The sequence below is a fragment of the Chelonoidis abingdonii genome, chromosome 8 (assembly GCF_003597395.2).
Source record: "Chelonoidis abingdonii isolate Lonesome George chromosome 8, CheloAbing_2.0, whole genome shotgun sequence".
In the NCBI taxonomy this organism is placed as follows: Eukaryota; Metazoa; Chordata; order Testudines; family Testudinidae; genus Chelonoidis; species Chelonoidis abingdonii.
The window spans coordinates 44,683,536-44,702,068 of NC_133776.1; the positions used below are offsets into that span (position 1 = coordinate 44,683,536).

Genomic DNA, 18,533 nt, shown 5'->3' on the forward strand with positions numbered 1-18,533 from the left:
ACATTTATATTCAAAAGGAGAAAATTACATGGAGCTTATAGAAATGCAGTATTGATTGTTACATTATCTCAGTGGGCTGCTCTTTCTACATATTAAACTGATGGTCAACATTTGTCAACTTATTCAGCACATCAAATTTCACAAGAGTTTTTGCAACAGGAACAGGTGTTAGCATACAAGAAAGGACCCACAGATAAATACCAAACCTCTTTATTTAGGAAGTGTTTTGAGCAAAGTTTAAGGAGTCAAAATCAAACAACGTACGTACCACAAAGATCCAGCTTTCCCTGCAAAAATTCAGAAGAAGCCACTTTCTTTGGATGTGCAAATTGAAATGTCTATCTCAACTCTTGAAGATTATCTACAGTTAGCCCTTTATTAGTTTCCAAGTGGAAACTTGCAACTATACAACAAAGGGCATCTTCTGTTTCTTTTGTTTTTTTTAATTTTTCATCTTTAAAAAATAAAAGAATTGCATTATTTTTAAAAAGCGCAGACTTCTGCCACTAAAATCTACACGGATAATAACTGCTGGTTTTTTGGAGAAGCAACAGGTGATTAATCATTCCTTTTTTAGACTCTGTTGCAGCCCAACTCTGATAGAATGGACTTATTTAATTTATTTATAGAAACATTTTTTTTAAAAAGTACTTGATAACAACTAGGATTTCTCTCCCTAGGGAACTGCATGAGCATTTGGGGATGGGGGAGAGAGCAACGCAGTACCCAGGGTTGAACCTGAAGTGCAATTAAATGTTTGCTTAAAAAAAAAATCTCCTAGCAATTTCAGTGCCCGCCCTCCACCTCTGCAGAGAGGAAACAGCTCAGAATCAGACTCAGCGTTGTGCCCAGAGAAGTGCCCACTCTCTTCCCAGCCCCAATACCCCCGAGTCCAGGTCGGGTTCCCTCGGGTGTGCCAACCACACGCCTGCAGCAGACCCAGAAGTTGCTAGTGCTACTCACTTGGGGTTGCAGCTGCTGCGCTAAGCACGGCCTGGGCAGCTCAGCCGCTGGTCGCCAGGGTCCCTTTGTTACCGCCCGGCCACTTCGCAGCTATTCACAAGCCACAGTCCTCGCCGGTTGCTTGCCAGCGAGGGGTGGGGGGCCCGGGAGAGGAGACGAGATCATCCCCAAGCCGACAGCCCGGCCCAGGGGGAGGAGGATGGGGAGAATGTTATGCGAAACTCGGAGGCCAGGTTGCCGTACAGCAGCCCCGCGAATCCCGGGGGGGAAGAGAGCCGGCGCCCAGCCTCCCTGGTGCGGAGAGAGGTGCCCCACCGCTGCCCCCTCCCCACGAGCCAGGGTGGCCGGGATCCCCGGTTCCCCCGCTCCGCGGCCGCTCCCGGGCGCTGCCCTCCCTGCAGCCCCGGCTCCCCCCCTCCCCGTGCGGAGATGCACGACGGCCCCCAGCAGGGGGCGGGCGGCGGCAGAGACCCCACGTGTGTCCCTCCCCGCCCCCGTGGGCCGGTCGCCGAAATCAGAGCGAGTCCCAACGACGCCAGGGAGCCAGCGCCCAGCCAGCCGCCGAGCACCCCCCCACCCCCACTGCCCGGCCAATGCGCGCGCGGAGAGACGAGCCGCGGGGCTCTGCAGCCTTTGTCTGAGCGCTGCACACAGCGCGCCTAGAGCGGGGCGCGGGCGGAGGAGGGGAGTCCGCGCGCCTGGCCGCCGGAGTGTGCTGCTCGTTCCGACCCCCCGCACGGGAGCCCAGCGCCGCCTGCCCCGCCGGAATTCCACCGCCCAGCTGCAGCCTGAGTCCTGACCTACCGCCTCAGTGCTGTGCGGTGGGGCTCCGGCTCCTCCTGCCCCATCCCCTGCTCTGGGCTCTCCCCGCAAGACTGCCCAGCCGGTAGGCACAGGCTGGGAGCACAAGGCCAGCAGCGTGGTGCGGATCCGCTCCCCCGGCATAGCGGAAACCAGGGGGAGGAGGGCTGCAAACAGCGGCGGCTCCAGCCTTCCGCGCACCGAAGCCTCGGGACCGGCGGACCTCCCGCAGGGGCTCGGCCAAGGCTGCCCTGCGTGGGGTAGCAAAAGAGCTAGAACCGCCCTTGGCTGCCAAGATTCCTGTGCCAATAACACGGGGAGGGTTTGTGTGTGTCCGAGAGTCCATGGTAGTGAAAGAAGGCGATGAAGACTAAAAGCTGCTAATAAGAGCTCAGAGTGTACTGAGGAGCCTTGAATGAAACAGATCTCCCTCAACTTCCCTTTCAGCGCTAACATAAACCGCTCCAGCCACGCTCTCATCGTTCCCCCCTCCTCCGCCCGGACTGTTCGGGGTCTGGGGGCTCATTCTCCACTGCCCTGGCCCTTGCAGTCTTTGTCATTTACTCCAGGTGGGTGTCACAATGGCAGCATTTTACTCCGCAGAAGTGTAATGACTACACGAGATGCAAGGGGGAGGGGGCGACATTGGAGGACTGATAATGCTTTTGTTACAAATGTACCTTCCAAGCCTTGCATGAAAGAAGCTTTATCATGTGCAAAGTACTGAAATAGTACTTTCAGTACAATGCATTGAAACAAATAGCAGACTTGCACTACTTTTTATGAATCACTGTTCTCAGTTGGAAGGCAAGATACACATGGAATTGCACTGAGAGAATATTTTTTAAAATTCATACTTGTCCCTCAGACTTTTGTATCAACTATAGCTACAGAAAGGGAACAGAAAACCCACTGTTCTGTTCCCTGCTTGGGGAGCAGGGAGTGTACTCATGCTATGAACTGGATTGTTATTGATAATGAAAGCTCTGGTCTACACTACAGAATTAGTTCAATATAAAGTGACATACGTCGACCTAACTCTGTAAGGCCTGGTCTACACTATGACTTTAGGTCGAATTTAGCAGCGTTACCTTGATTAAGCCTGGACCCGCCCACACAACGAAGCCCTTTTTTTCGACTGAAAAGGCTCTTTAAATCAATTACTGCACCTCCAACGAGGGGATTAGCACTGAAATCGGCTTTGCTGGGTCAAATCTGGGGTAGTGTGGGCGCAATTCGATGATATTGGCCTCCGGGAGCTATCCCAGAGTGCTCCATTGTGACTGCTCTGGACAGCGCTCTCAATTCAGATGCACTGGCCAGGTAGACAGGAAAAGGCCCACGAACTTTTGAATCTCATTTCCTGTTTGGCCAGCGTGGCAAGGTGCTGGTGAGTGCAGATCTCATCAGCACAGGTAACCACGATGGAGTCCCAGGATCGCAAAAGAGCTCCGGCATGGACCAGACAGAAGGTATGGGATCTGCTCGCCATATGGGGAGACAAATCCGTGCTAGCTGAACTCCGTTCCAGTAAACGAAATGCCAAAACATTAGAAAAAGTGTCAAAGGGCATGAAGGACAGAGGCCATAACAGGAATCTCATAAAGCATAAGTCCCAATTCTGAACCTTAGCGTCCAAGATGTGGGTGCCTGCATGAAACCTCCAAGCTTAATTACCAGCTTAGATCCGATAGCACTGCCACCAGCCAGGAATTCCAGTGCCTGGCTCACTCTAGTCTCCCCAAAGCCTTCCCTGGGGGACCCCAAGACTCAGATGCCCTGAGTCTCACAACAAAGGGAAATAACCCCCTCCCTGGATGACCCTGGAAGATCACCCTTTTTCAATTCCTTGAAACGCAAACCAGAGAGATCAGGTTTCTCTCACCCTCCCTCAGAGTCCCTGCAAATGCAAGCTTTGTAACTCTAACACAAAGAGATTTTCTCTTCCCCCCTGTCTTCTTCCTCCCACCAATTCCCTGGTGAGCTGCAGACTCAATCCCCTTGAGCCCCAACTAGGAAAAAATCCAACAGGTTTTAAAAAGAAAGCTTTATATAAAAAGAAAGAAAAAGACATAAAAATGGTCTCTGTATCAAGGTGACAATATACAGGGTTATTGGCTTAAAAGAAAAAAATGAATAAACAGCCTTATCCAAAAAGAAATACAATTTAAAACATTCCAGCAAACTACACACATGTAAATATAAAAACAGTATAAGCCTACTGTCTTTCTACCTTTGTACTTACAACTTGGAAACAGAAGATTAGAAAGCCTGGAGATAGAGAGATCACTCTCAGAGCCGAGAGAGCAACAGAGACGAGACAAAGAACACACACCCAAAACTTCCCCCCCTTGAGAATTGAAAACTCTTGTTTCCTGATTGGTCCTCTGGTCAGGTGTTTGGTTCCCTTTGTTAACCCTTTACAGGTAAAAGAAACATTAAACCTTAGCTATCTGAAAAGGTGTCAAAGGGCATGAAGGACAGAGGCCATAACAGGGACGCATAGCAGTTCCACATGAAAATTAAGGAGCTAAGGCAAACCTACCACAAAACCAGAGAGGCAAACAGAAGGTCTAGGGAAGAGTCACAGACATGCCGCTTCTACTCTGAGCTGCATGCCTTTCTAGGGGATGCAGCCAGCACTACTCCAACCTGTGCTTTGACTCCATCAATAGAAAATCATGTAACAAGGAAGCGGGTTTTGGGGACAAGGAAGATGATGATGAAGAGATTTAAGCAAGGAAGCGAAGAAACCGGTTTCCCCAACAACCAAGATATTTTTCTCATCCTGGACCTGGAGCCAGTCCCCACCAAGCTCATCCAAGGCATGCTCACAGACCCTGTAGGCGGGGAAGGGCCCTCTGGTGAGTGTACCTTTGTAAATATTACACATGGTTTAAAGGCAAGCAGGTTTAATGATTAATCTGCCCTGGAATTCCCGACCAGTACAGCTACTGCAAAAGTCTGTTAACATATGGGGATGGAGCGGAAATCCCAGTGTTTACTGGCATTCAGACAACATCCATTCCTTATCTCTGTGTTAAGGAAGTAATATAATTCATGGTCACCAGGTTGAAATAGGGTGCTTTTATTAAGGGGACATTCAAAGGTGCCCATTCCTGCTGGGCTGTTTGCCTGTGGCTGAACAGAAATGTTCCCCGCCGTTAGCTACGTGGTGCGGGGAGGGATGAAGTGCTCACACCAGAGAATAGAGTGGTGGTGCAGGGGGTTATTTGGGTTTGTGCTGCATGGAACCTGCAAACCGCAGCCCCTTCTTTTAAATTGCAAACCCATTTTAAATGGCCAACCCAACGGCCGCTTGGTATGGGAAATGATGTTTGAAACCAATCCCCCATGTTATGAAAGTTAAAGAGCCAAAAGACTGTGGCTTACCATGGCTGCCTGCAAGCCGAATTCTGTTGCCTGGCACTGTGGGAGTGATCTCTCACACCACACCGGCAGGCCCTCAATATAATTAAATGCAGAATGCTAACTTGTAACGAAAGCACATGTGCTGTGTAATGTGAACAGCAAGATTTAGCAGGAAAGAGTGATCCTATTGTTCTCTAAAATGTGTCTTTTTCACCACCAATCTCCCTTTTCCCCCAGCAGCTGCAAATGTTTCTCCTTCACAGAGTCTAGTGAAGATTAAAAGGTGAAAAAAATGCACTCGGGATGAGATGTTCTCAGAGCTACTGACGCTAGCCTCCCAGACTGACAGAGCACACCAGAATGCGTGGAGGCAGACGATGTCAGAGTGCAGGAAAGCACAACAGGAACGTGCGGAGAGCTGGCGGGCTGAAGAGGGTAGGTGGTGTGAGCTTGCTGACAGAAGGCAAGAGTCGATGCTCCGACTGCTGGAGCATCAAACTGATATGCTCCAGCGTATGGTTGAGCTGCAGGAAAGGCAGCAGGAGCACAGACTGCAGCTACAGCCCCTGTGTAACCAACCACCCTCCTCCCCAAGTTCCATAGCGTCCTCACCCAGACGCCCAAGAACGTGGTGGGGGCCCCTCCGGTCACCCAGCCACTCCACCCCAGAGGATTGTCCAAGCAACAGAAGTCTGGCCTTCAATAAGTTTTAAAGTTTTTAAGTTTAAGCTTTAAAGTGCGGTGTGGCCTTGTCCTTCCCTCCTCCCCCACCCCACCTTGTGCTTTCCTCCGACCCCACCCCTCCCAGGCTATCTTGGCAGTTATCCCCCTATTTGTGTGATGAATTAATAAACAATGACTTTATTGTCTCTGCAAGCAGTGATCGAAGGTGGGAGAGGAAGGTGTTTAGCTTACAGGAAAGAAGAGTGAACCATGGGGGGTGGGAGTGTTCATCATCGAGAAACAAACAGAACTTTCACACCATGGCTGGCCATTCATGAAACTGGTTTTCAAAGCTTCTCTGATACACAGCGCATCCTGCTGTGCTCTTCTAACCACCCTGGTGTCTGGCTTCTCTGATACACAGCGCATCCTGCTGTGCTCTTCTAACCACCCTGGTGTCTGGCTTCTCTGATACACAGCGCATCCTGCTGTGCTCTTCTAACCACCCTGGTGTCTGGCTGCACGAAATCAGTGGCCAGGTGATTTTCCTCAACCTCCCACCCTGCCATAAACATCTTCCTGGTACTCTCACAGATATTGTGGAGCACACAGCAAGCAATAATAACAATGGGAATATTGGTTTCACTGAGGTCTGAGTGAGTTAATAAACTGCACCAGTGCGCTTTTAAATGTCCAAATGCACATTCTACCACCATTCTGCACTTGCTCAGCCTATAGCTGAACAACTCCTGACTACTGTCCAGGCTGCCTGTATGTGGCTTCATGAGCCATGGTATTAAGGGGTAGGATGGGTCCCCAAGGATAATTATAAGTATTTGAATATTCCCAATGGTTATTTTCTGGTCTTGGAAGAAAGTCCTTTCCTGCAGCTTTTGAAACAGACCAGAGTTCCTGAAGACACGAGTGTCATGTACCTTTCCAGGCCATCCCACATTGATGTTGGTGAAACATCCCTTGTGATCCACCAGTGCTTGCAACACCATTGAAAAGTACCCCTTTTGGTTTATGTACTCCCTGGCTTGGTGCTCCGGAGCCAAGATAGGGATGTGGGTTCCGTCTGTCGCCCCACCACAGTTAGGGAATCCCATTGCAGCAAAGCCATGGACTATGAACTGCACATTTCCCAGAGTCACTACCCTTAATATCAGCAGATCTTCTATTGCGTAGGCTACTTGGATCACAGCAGCCCCCACAGTAGATTTGCCCACTCCAAATTGATGCCCGACTGACCGGTAGTTGTCTGGCGTTGTAAGCATCCACAGGGCTATCGCCACTCGCTTCTCAACTCTGAGGGCTGCTCTCATCTTGATATTCTTGCGCTTCAGGGCAGGGGAAAGCAAGTCACAAAGTTCCATGAAAGTGCCCTTATGCATGCGAAATTTTCACAGCCACTGGGGGGAATCTTCCCGGACCTGCAACACTATGCGGTCCCACCAGTGTGTGCTTTTTTCCTGGGCCCAGAATCAGCGTTCCACAGCATGAACCTGCCCTATTAACACCATGATGTGCACATTGCCAGGGCCCATACTTTGTGAGAAGTCTATGTCCATGTCCATGTCTTCATCAGTCTCATCAGAGTGGTGCCATCGCCTCCTCACCTGGTTTTCCTTTGGCAGGTTCTGGTTCTGCATATACTCCAGGATACTGTGCGTAGTGTTTACAGTGCTCATAATTGCTGCGGTGATCTCAATGGGCTCCATGATCCCAGTGCTATGGCATCTGGGCTGAAAAAAGGCGCAAAACGATTGTCTTCTCTGACGGAGGGAGGGGCGACTGACATCATTGCTTACAGGGAATTATAGTCCACAAAGCGGGTGGCTTTGCATCAAGGAGAAACATAAACAACTGTCATACACAGAATGGCCCCCTCAAGAATCAAACTCAAAACCTGGGTTTAGCAGGCTGTTGATTTCACAGAGGGTGGGAGGAAGCAAATGAATACAAAACAAATCAGGTTCTTATTTTGATCCACTCCATCTCTCTTTTACATCTTTAGGGTGGCAGCAGATGTTGCAGTTTGACTGCTAGCCATTGTCAGCTCCTGGGTGCTCGGCAGAAGATGCTGCATTACGACTCCTAGCCATTGTTGTCTCCTGGGTGCTCGGCAGAAGGAGTCTGCCCAGGCGCCTGTGACTGACCTCACCAAGGTCGATTAAAAGAGCACCCAGGAATATGACGATGATGACTACTAGTCATAACACACCATCTGCTGCCAAAAGGTAAGGAGCTGCTGCTGTGTAGCAATGCAGTCCCATGTCTGCCATTTGCCCAGATGCCCCTCACCGAGGTTGGTTAAAAGAGCACCCAGGAATATGGCGACAATGGCTACTAGTAATAATGTACTGTCTGCTGCCAAAAGGCAATGAGCTGCTGCTGTGTAGTAATGCAGTCCCATATCTCCCAGCACCCAGGAGAGTTATGGTGACTGTCTGCTGTGCGGGTTCCATGCTTGCCGTTGTATGGCGTCTGCACAGGTAACCCAGGAAAAAAGGCTCAAAACCATTGTCTGCCATTGCTTTCACAGAGGGAGGGAGATGAGGGCCTGACAACATTTACCCAGAACCACCTGTGACACTGTTTTTGCCCCATAAGGCATTGGGATCTGAACCCAGAATCCCAGCGGGCTGCGGGAACTGTGGAATAGCTACTCACAACTACCCACAGTGCAACTCTCCAGAAGTCGATGCTAGCCTCGGTACTGTGGACGCAGTCCACCGACTTAATGCATTTAGAGCATTTTTTGTGGAGACACACACAGTCTACTGTATAAAAATGATTTCTGAAAAACCGACTTCTATAAATTCAAATTTATTTCGTACTGTAGACATACCCTAAGTTCTACACTAAGGGTCTGTCTACACTACAAAATTATTCCGATTTTACAAAAGTCGAATTTTGGGAACAGATTGTATAAAGTCGAGTGCATGCGTTCACACTAAGCACATTAATTCGGCAATGTGCATCCATTGTACCATGGCAAGCGTTGACTTTCAGAGCGTTGCACTGTGGTAGCTATCCCACAGTTCCCACAGTCTCCGCTGCCCATTGGAATTCTGGGTTGAGCTCCCAATGCCTGATGGGGCCAAAAATTTGTCATGGGTGTTTATGGGTAAATGTCATCAGTCAACCCTCCCTCTGTGAAAGCAACGGCAGACAATCATTTTGTGCCCTTTTCCCTGGATTACCTGAGCAGACGCCATAGAACGGCAAGCATGAAGCCCGTTCAGCTCACTGCAGCAGTTATGAGCACTGTAAACACCTCATGCATTATCGTGCAGTTTATGCAGAACCAGAAGCTGAAAAACCAGGAGAGGAGGCGATGGCAGCGTGGTGACAAGAGTGATGAGGACATGGACACAGAATTCTCTCAAAGCATCGGCCCCGGCAATGTGAACATTATGGTGTTAATGGGGCAGGTTCATGCTATGAAACGCTGATTCTGGGCCCAGGAAAAAAGCACACACTGGTGGGACCGCATAGTGTTGCAGGTCTGGGACTATTTCCCCCAGTGGCTGCAAAACTTTCGCATGCGTAAGGGCACTTTCATGGAATTTTGTAACTTGCTTTCCCCTGTCCTGAAGCGCAAGAATACCAAGATGAGAGCAGCCCTCAGAGTTGAGAAGCGAGTGGCGATAGCCCTGTGGAAGCTTGCAACACCAGACAATTACTGGTCAGTCAGGAATCAATTTGGAGTGGGCAAATCTACTGTGGGGGCTGCTGTGATCCAAATAGCCCACTCAATAAAAGATCTGCTGATATTAAGGGTAGTGACTCTGGGAAATGTGAAGGTCATAGTTGACGGCTTTGCTGCAATGGGATTCCCTAACTGTGGTGGGGCGATAGACGGAACCCATATCCCTATCTTGGCACCTGACCACCAAGCCAGGGAGTACATAAACCACAAGGGATACTTTTCAATGGTGTTGCAAGCACTGGTGGATCACAAGGGACATTTCACCAACATCACCGTGGGATGGCTGGGAGAGGTTCATGATGCTCACATCTTCAGGAACTTTGGTCTGTTTAAACGGCCGCAGGAGGGGTTTTCCTTCCAGGCCAAAAAATAACTATTGGAGATGTTGAAATGCGTATAGTTATCCTTGGGGACCCAGCATACCCCTTAATGCCCTGGCTCATGAAGCTATACACAGGCTTGAAACATTTGCAGCTGCAGGAGGGAAAAAAGGGAGAGAAGTATTTAAAAAGATACATTTTACAGAGCAATGGTTATACTCTTTCTCGGTGAACAACACTATTCACATTACATAATGTGATTTCAGTACAAGGTCATTTTTTGCATCTTATATCGAGTGCCTGTGGCTTTGGTGTTAGAGATCAAATACGCCAGGCAACAGAATTTGGCTTGCAGGCGGCCATGGTAAGCCATAGTCTTTTGGCTTCTGCAACCTTCATAACAGCCGCGCTCTCGTTTCCCATACCAAGCAAAGCCCGTTGAGTTGTCCATTTAGGGCTGCAGTTTTCATGTTAATGTGCAGCAGCAGAAACCAAACTAACCTGCCCCCACATCCTTTTCTCTGGGATGACCGCTTTAACCCTCCCGCCACTGCACCGTGTGGCTTGTATCAGGGAAGATCTCTGCTAGCCAAATGCAAACAGCTCAGTGCCAATGCCTCCTGCCCACCGCTTGGCTAACTCCAGGGAGGATTTCTTTTCAACCACAGGCAAACAGCCCAGTAGGAACGGCCACCTATGAATGTCCCCTTAATTAAATTCCCGTATTTCAACCAGGTTACCATGAACAATATCACTCTCCTGAGGATAACACAGATAGATAAAGAACGGATGTTGCTTGAATGCCAGCAAACTCTGGGACCATACGCTGCCAGGTTTTGTCATGCAATGATACCAGATTACTTGCTACTTGCATGGCATGGTAAAGTGTCCTACCATGGAGGACAGAATAAGGCTGCTCTCCCCAGAAACATTCTGCAAAGGCTTTTAGAATATCTCCAGGTGAGCTTCATGGAAATGTCCCTGGAGGATTTCTGCTCCATCCCCAAACACGCTAACAGACTTTTCCAGTAGCTGTACTGGCCACAAATGCATCCCAAGTCCTCAGGGCAAATTCATCATTAAAAAACGCTTGCTTTTAAACCACGTTTTATATTTACAAAGGTACACTCACCAGAGCTCCCTTCTATGGCTTCATGGTCTAGGTTACTGCCTTGGGAAGGTATTTCAGTCAGGGTGAGAAAAAGATCCTGGCTGTTGGGGAGAATGGTGCGGTGTGTGCTCTCCTCAACCTCTTCCTCCTCCTCCTTCTCCTCATCTTCCCTGTCTGCAAAATCCTCAGGCATGGCAACTGAGAGTACTCCATCATCAGAGTCCACGGACAGGGGTGGGGTAGTGGTGATGGGCCCCCCCTAGAATTACCCGCAGCTCAGCGTAGAAGCAGCATGTCTGTGGCTCTGTCCTGGAGCGTGCATTTGATTCTTTGGCTTTCTGGTACGCTTGTCTCAGCTCCTTAAGTTTCACGTGGCACTGTGTTGAGTCCCTGTTGTGGCCTCTGTCCATCATGGCCTTGGAGATTTTTTTCAAATGTTTTGGTGTGCCGTCTTTTGGAACAGAGTTCTGCTCCCTGGCTGGAGCGCTAGAGTGGGGCAAGCCTCAAACCCCGCTCCTTGGCAGGAGCTTGAGAGCCCGATTAAAACATCTGAAGGGCCAGATACAGCCCCCAGGCCATAGTTTGCTCGTGCCTGGGTTATTAGAACTTGTATTTAACTATGAAGAGCCAGGCATTCTACTTACTGTTCCAACAATAAATGTAATTATTCCCTTGCAAGTATGTACTATAATAGGGTCTTTCTAGATGATAATGAGGTTATTTAGGGTGTCTATTGTTGTACAAAAGTTTGCCCCTCCCCTTCCATAGCAGCAGTCTTGGATCAATCCATTAAACCCCCACTCCTGTCCCCCACAGGAAGACTTTTTGAAAAAGACTCTGCACCTTTTCCCTCAGTTAAAGTGACCTTGTGTATATGACAAATACAACCATGTCAGGGAAACATTACAGCACAGTTGTCCTCTTACTTGATTGCAACGTGATTGTATTTTGAAGTGTACCTTTCCAGTATTTTGTAATCAGACTGCAGCCAAAAAACGTCCCTTGGCTTGTTAGTTTAGTGTGGGCAGCCCTTTTTGTGGATTTTTCTGGCTCCCCTCTCTGCCAGCAGTGCTGGCTGTTTTGGCTGATGTTGGAACTGACGGTTCATGGTGTGGCAGAAGCTGTGGAAGTGGGATGCACAACAGGCACCCAAAAGCAAAATATAGCCTACACATAGCATCATAAAGTGTGGCTCATGCTAGTCTCTCAGAAGTGGAGAAAGAGGACAAAGCTGGTCTGAATCACATGTCATATCTCTTCCTCTATCAAGGTTGATACAAGCACAACTAAATATTATGATTATCTGCATAAATATATTTCCTAAACTATACATAAATTAGCCTCAAAACAAGATGCTAATAGAGCAACTGTTGTCACAAAAACTTCAACTCTGGAACACAAGAGATCCTTGGCACATGACCAAAATAATGCCCTTACTCAGGCCGGTGCAATTCTTTCAGAATCTGCATTTTGCTGGAGGCAGAATTTGACTTGCTCTACAGCATGAGTCACCTCTATTAGAGAAGTGCTAGAAAAGAGGTACAGAACCTATGACATCCCACTGCCAAAAGTGAAGGGGAAGTGTTAACAACCAATCGTAACCTAAAAAATGGGATGACTGGGAGGTTGAGTCTGTGCAGTTCTTCTGGCAGAAGTGCTTTTGCTTATCCCTAACTGTGCTGCAGATCTGCTAGGAAAGCATCAAGGTCAGAATGAGATCCTTAACTGAATATTTTTCCAAACTCTTTTGTGCTTAAATCTCTGTGTTTTAGTAGCTCTGAGCCATAGCCTTCCTCTTATGAAAAGAGATGAGATATGACGCACAGTTAATAGATGGCTCTGCACAATTTCACTGTTCATTAGCTCTAGTCTCTTCTATGGCACCACTCACCATGCTCCACCATTGACGCCACTCTCAATAATGCAATTCCCTGCTTCTTCCACAATTACACCATGCATTCCCACTCACCCATACGTGGAATGCTCTCCTATCTCCAGACCACTGCTACATTTTCATCTTTCAAATTCCCCTCCTTCTATGCTGCCCAAAGAAAATGAGACAACAGTTATGAGTTATAAAAAAGTCTTGAAAAAGCTCTTGTGGGTAAAAACTCACTTCTTCAGATGCATGGAGACATCTCCATGCTTCTGAAGAAGTGGGTTTTTACCCACAAAACCTTATGCCCAGATAAATCTGTTAGTCTTTAAGGTGCCACCAGATTTTGTGGATACAGACTAACACGGCTACCCTTCTGATAAAAAAAAAGTCTTGAACTATTAAGAGGTTGTCAAGGTATCTTTCCCACTTTGAACTTTAGCATCCAGAAAGTGGGGACCTGCATGTATCCTTCTAAGCTTAATTCCTAGCTTAGATCTGATAGCGCTGCCACCAACCAGAAATTCCAGTGTCTGGTCATGCCTGTCCCCCAAACCTTCACTGGGGACCAAGACCCAAGCCTTGGTCTTTAAAACAAGGAATACCATTCCCTCCGACTTTCCCCTCCTGGTTACCCTGACGTTACACTGATCCAACTCCTTGGATCTTAAAATAGAGAGAAATTAACCTTCCCCCACTCTTTCCCCACCAATGCCTGGTGGTTCAGACCAATTCCTTGGTCTTAAACAAAGGGGAAAATCAATCAGGTTCTTAAAAAGAAGCTTTTAATTAAGAAAGAAAAAGTAAATTATCTGTAAAATTGGTGGAAATATTTAAGGGTCTTCAGTTTATATAGTCTAGGCACTCCCTCCCCGCCTAGCTATAAGAGTACAGCAAACAGAGGTAAAATTCCATCCAGCAAAATACAATTTGCAAGGTAAGAAAACAACATAAAACTAATCCGCCTTTCTCTGTAGTCTATTTTCACGAGAGACTGTTCAGAAGATTGAAGAAAGACTGGTTGCAGTCTGGCCCTCTTAGCCCCAAGAGAACAACGAAAACAACAGCACAAACAAAGCTTCCCACAAGATTTGAAGTATTTGTCTCCGATTGGTCCTCTGGCAGTGGTCTGCCAGGTTCACTGACTTCTTAACCTTTAAGGATAAAAGGACTTAACCTTAACTATCTGTTTATGACGAGAGTTGTAAGCCTAAACTGAGGACACTGATCACTTAGAGGTTACAGCAATGTACTGTTATTATTCATTGTCCTGCCACACCCCTACTTCCCTGTTGCAGCAGAGAGGTATTTGGGGATATGTATGCTATGGCATGTAGTTCACCTGCATCCTTGCTGAGATGATGCTTTTCTGATAGCAGAAAATCTGTGCACAGGGCTGTGGATGGGCAGACAGAATAAAGCAAGTATGAGTATTATTTTACAGAGTTACTTTGTGTATAGCTGTGTTAGCAAAGGGGAAGCTCTGAACTATGGTATTGCTCTAGCAGGCCAATGGTGTTGGCAAAGCTACCTAAGCACACAGTTCGTTATGCATTTATATTCCTGTGCGTGGTTAGAAGAAATTAAAAAAGTATTTAGCAGTTGCGTAGCAGTCACTGATAGATGTAACTGATGTCACTCTGGTGCTGAATTATACATTTACACTCAGCAACCTAAGGCCTGGTCTAACACGTGTTTAAATCAATTTAAGAGCGTTAATCGATTAATGCTGTACGTCCTCACTACAACACTTTATATCGACATAAAGGGCTCTTTAAATCGTTTTGTACTCCACCCCGATGAGAGGTAGTGCTAAATTCGATATTAATATCGGATTACGGTTAGTGTGGACGGAAAATCGAGTTATTGGCCTCCGCGGGTATCCCACAGTGCACCATGACCGCTCTGGACAGCAATCTGAATCAGATGCAGCGGACAGGTGACAGAGAAAGCCCCGCGAACTTTTGAATTACATTTCCTGTTTGCCACGCTGGAGCTCTGACAGCAGGTGGCGATGCGTCTCAAATCCAAAAAAAGCTCTAGCATGGACCGTACGGGAGATACTAGATCTGATCGCTGTATGGGAGAGCAAATCTTGGTATCAGAAGCTCCGTTACAGAACACGAAATGCCAAAGCGTTTGAAAAAAATCTCCAGGATACACAGCGCTGCGTGACAAGCATAACGGGAAGCCAGAGATCAAATGGCGCTCATGGATGGAGGGGGTACTGAGACTCCAGCTATCACGTCCACAGCGTCCGAGAAAGTATTTGCATTCTGGCTGAGCTCCCAATGTCTGTAGGTTCAAACACAGTGCCGTGTGGGTTCAGGGAACAGCTCCTCAGTTTCTTCTCCCCACCCCACGTGAAGAAAAGGGAAAGAATCATTTCTGACTACTTCAATGTCATCCTATGTGTACTGAATGCTGCTGGTAGACGCGATGTGCGCAGTGAAGGCATATCGCGCTCTCCTCTCCCCTCCCGGTGGTAGACGGTGCAATAGGACTAGTAACCGTCCTCATATCTAAATGTTGACATCGAGCCAACATTGCTGGTTACTCCCAGTAGATAGGACAACGGCTAATAACGCTCATCATAGCAACTGGGGCTTCAGCCCCTCCTTTCCTGTGTAAAGAAAAGATTCGTACTGCCTGGACTGTCATGCAGACGCATGCTGGGCTCCTCTCCCACACCGTTAATGTCCTGTCTGGATATCATCACGCCGGGAGGCTGCATCCCCTTTTATGTCACATAACACTCAGTGTTTTATTCCTGCTTTTTATTAGTTATGACAAATGGGCGACACTGCCACGGTATCCCAGGAAGGTTGGGAGGAAGGGAAGCAATGGGTGGGGTTGTTGCAGGGCACCCGTGAATACTGAATGGAGCAGCTGTGCTCTGATACCATGCGCTCTAATACACTTGCCCTATTCTAGCAGATGACTCTATTTTTAGAAACCCTAGGAGGATTGACTCAGTCCAAGTGAGTCAATCCCCAATTTTGCTTTGCGTTGCCGTCCCCGCCGATTTGCAGGGGCACTCATATAGCAGCGGACGTACAGAGAGGAGAGTACTCATCTCATTGCCAGTTTTCGCAGTAGACGTACAGAACGACAGTAACCATCTCTGCTATCTGCAAAACAAGTGAAGCTGCTGGTGTGCGCTGGAGTATCGCTCTGTCCGCAGCACAGCATACACATACGTGCTGGAAAAAAAAAAAGCTGAACGGCTCCAGGTTGCCGGCTATGGCGTATACCAGCAATCCAGGAAAACGCGCGAAAGATGTAGTGATGTTTCCCGAGGAAGGAATGACTGACGACATTTACCCAGAACCACGCGACAATAATGAGTCAACCAAATTCCAGGTGCGGGGAGACTGCAGGAACTATGGATTGCTCGGAATGTAGTTACCCAATGCAACGCTTCAGAAATCGACGTTAGCCTCGGACCATGGACGCACAACGCCGAATTACTGTGCCTAGTGTGGCCACATGAAATCGAATTTATAATATCAGTTTTATAAAACCGATTTTAGCTAATTTGATATTATCCCGTAGTGTAGACGTGGCCTAAGAGGATTACATTGTCTCTGATTGCAGTTACAGATAGCACCACCTGAAGGGGAGGCAGGAGGAACCCATCTATTGTTTACAAAATCTGTGTCAGTGAGTTGCAACACATTCATGGATGTCTACATCAGATGAACAGGCAGGGTGCATGATGCCAAGGTGTTCTGAAGGTCCAGCCTGTCTCAACATGAGCAAGCTGGTACATTGTCCGTCCTCCCCAGTACAGTTATCAATGGACTGACCTTCTCCGCTGATTTTAGTTGACTCACCATACCCTCTCTGCTGCCCTGGTTGATAAAGGGTTATTCTGATTTACACTAATAGGACAAGAGGAAGTTCACTGCACACTGAGCAATTGGTGGAATGTGCCATTGGCCAGTACAGAATCTGTTACAGCAATAGCCGAGAAGGACGCCTTGTGTGGTCACATTCTCAAGCTGCATGGGAATACACTGGTTAATGGATGTGTTTGGCACACTAGGGGTGGTGCTAGAGATAAAATATGTTTATGCAGGCATTAAAGAAATAAACATTCCTTTAACTTTAAACTTTATTGAAGCTAAACGTGGAGAGACCAGCTGGTCTAGTATGGTTCAAAGATTATAGGCAGTGTATTTCCTGTATTAACCTTAAGTGTGCAGGTTGATAAATTACAGTTAACAAGAGAAATCATTAGCTGGTGTAAAGCAGCACAGCTCAACTGAAATCAGTCAGTTGTCACCACATGAAGAGCTCACCCTATGTTTTTAAGTATATGCCAAAATCCCCAAATGTACCAAGAGTTAACAGGGTTGTAGGAATTTTATATTTTATTTTCTTACTTTAAAACAGCTATTTGAGTTAAGCTTTCATTTTAAAAAAATATCAATTGAATAATATTGTGCAGTACCACACCAGAAAAAAATGTAGAAATATCCAAAGACAGTAGGACCATAGTTCTTCTGTCTAATGGAAAGACAGTGTTTTTTGAGAGGATTTTATTATTTGTTTCAGTAAGACATTAGCAATCTCCCATATGATCTTTTAGTATTCAATAGTTAGCATTAACTAGTTAACTTTATACATTTCCAACACACTCAACAAATTCTAATATTGAATTCATATGTAAGATAGTCAAGTAGCTGAAATTTCATTTGCAAATTGCAAACTGTGAAAGTTTAGAGACAAATTCTGCAACCCTTACTCCTATTGAGTAATTTATTCATGCAAGACAGGTTTCAGAGTGGTAGCCGTGTTAGTCTGTATCAGCAAAAACAACAAGGAGTCCTTGTAGCACCTTAGAGACTAACAAATTTATTTGGGCATCAGCTTTCGTGCGCTAAAACCCACTTCCTCAGATGCATGGAGTGGAACATACAGTATGGAGGTATAAATACATAACATAGGAAAAGATGGGAGTTGCCTTACCAAGTGAGGCGTCAGTGCTAACGAGCCAATTCAAATAACGTGGAAGTGAGCTATTCTCAACAGTTGACAAGAAGGGGTGGAACTCACTTTTATAGTGCTAATGAGGCCAATGTAAACAAGGTGGCCCATTTCAAACAGTTGACAAGAAAGTATGAGTATCAGCAGAGGAAAATTAATTTTTGTAGTGACCCATCCACTCCCAGTATTTATTCAGGCCTAATTTGATGGTGTCAAGTTTGCAAATTAATTCCAGCTCTGCAGTTTCTCGTTGAAGTCTGTTTTTGAAGATTTTTTGTTGAAGAATTGCTACTTTTAAGTCTGTTTTTGAGTGTCCAGGAAGATTGAAGTGTTTTCCTACTGGTTTTTGAATGTTATAATTCCTGATGTCAGATTTGTGTTCATTTATTCATTTGCATAAGACTGTCTGGTTTGGCCAATGTATATGGCAGAGGGGCATTGCTGGCATATCTACTAATGTAATATATGCCATCCTGTGCCAGCAATGCCCCTCTGCCATGTACATTGTCTAACCCCCCACGTGGTAAGGCAACTCCCTTCTTTTCCCATGTTTTTAAATAAAGAAACAGTTCAAAGTTGTGGCTGCAGCAAGGCAGTCAAAACCAGAATGGGAAAAGATTCTGGATTTGGTTTTTGGACAAAATAGCAGACAAGAGATGTATAGTAAAAGAGAGAAAGAGAGTGCCCAATACTGAGCCTTAAGGTGGCTCTGTGTAATTA

The 18,533-nt window shown here is 46.9% G+C and overlaps 1 protein-coding gene and 1 pseudogene across 4 annotated transcripts in view; one reads left to right on the forward strand and one right to left on the reverse strand.

Moving 5' to 3' along the window:
* The window catches only part of ST6GAL1 (ST6 beta-galactoside alpha-2,6-sialyltransferase 1), a 136,764-nt gene that overhangs the window by 77,280 nt on the left and 40,951 nt on the right, over positions 1-18,533 (reverse strand). The window contains exon 1 of one of the 4 annotated variants that reach the window (XM_032798422.2): positions 1,768-2,093. The exons of 2 other annotated variants lie outside the window; for them this stretch is intronic. The gene's annotated coding sequence lies outside the window, so the exon portion shown is untranslated. Of the gene's footprint in view, positions 1-963; positions 1,247-1,767; positions 2,094-18,533 lie in introns of those variants that run through there. One more of the 4 variants, XM_032798420.2, reaches the window with a different exon arrangement.
* Positions 4,280-5,932, forward strand: LOC142047237 (uncharacterized; annotated as a pseudogene).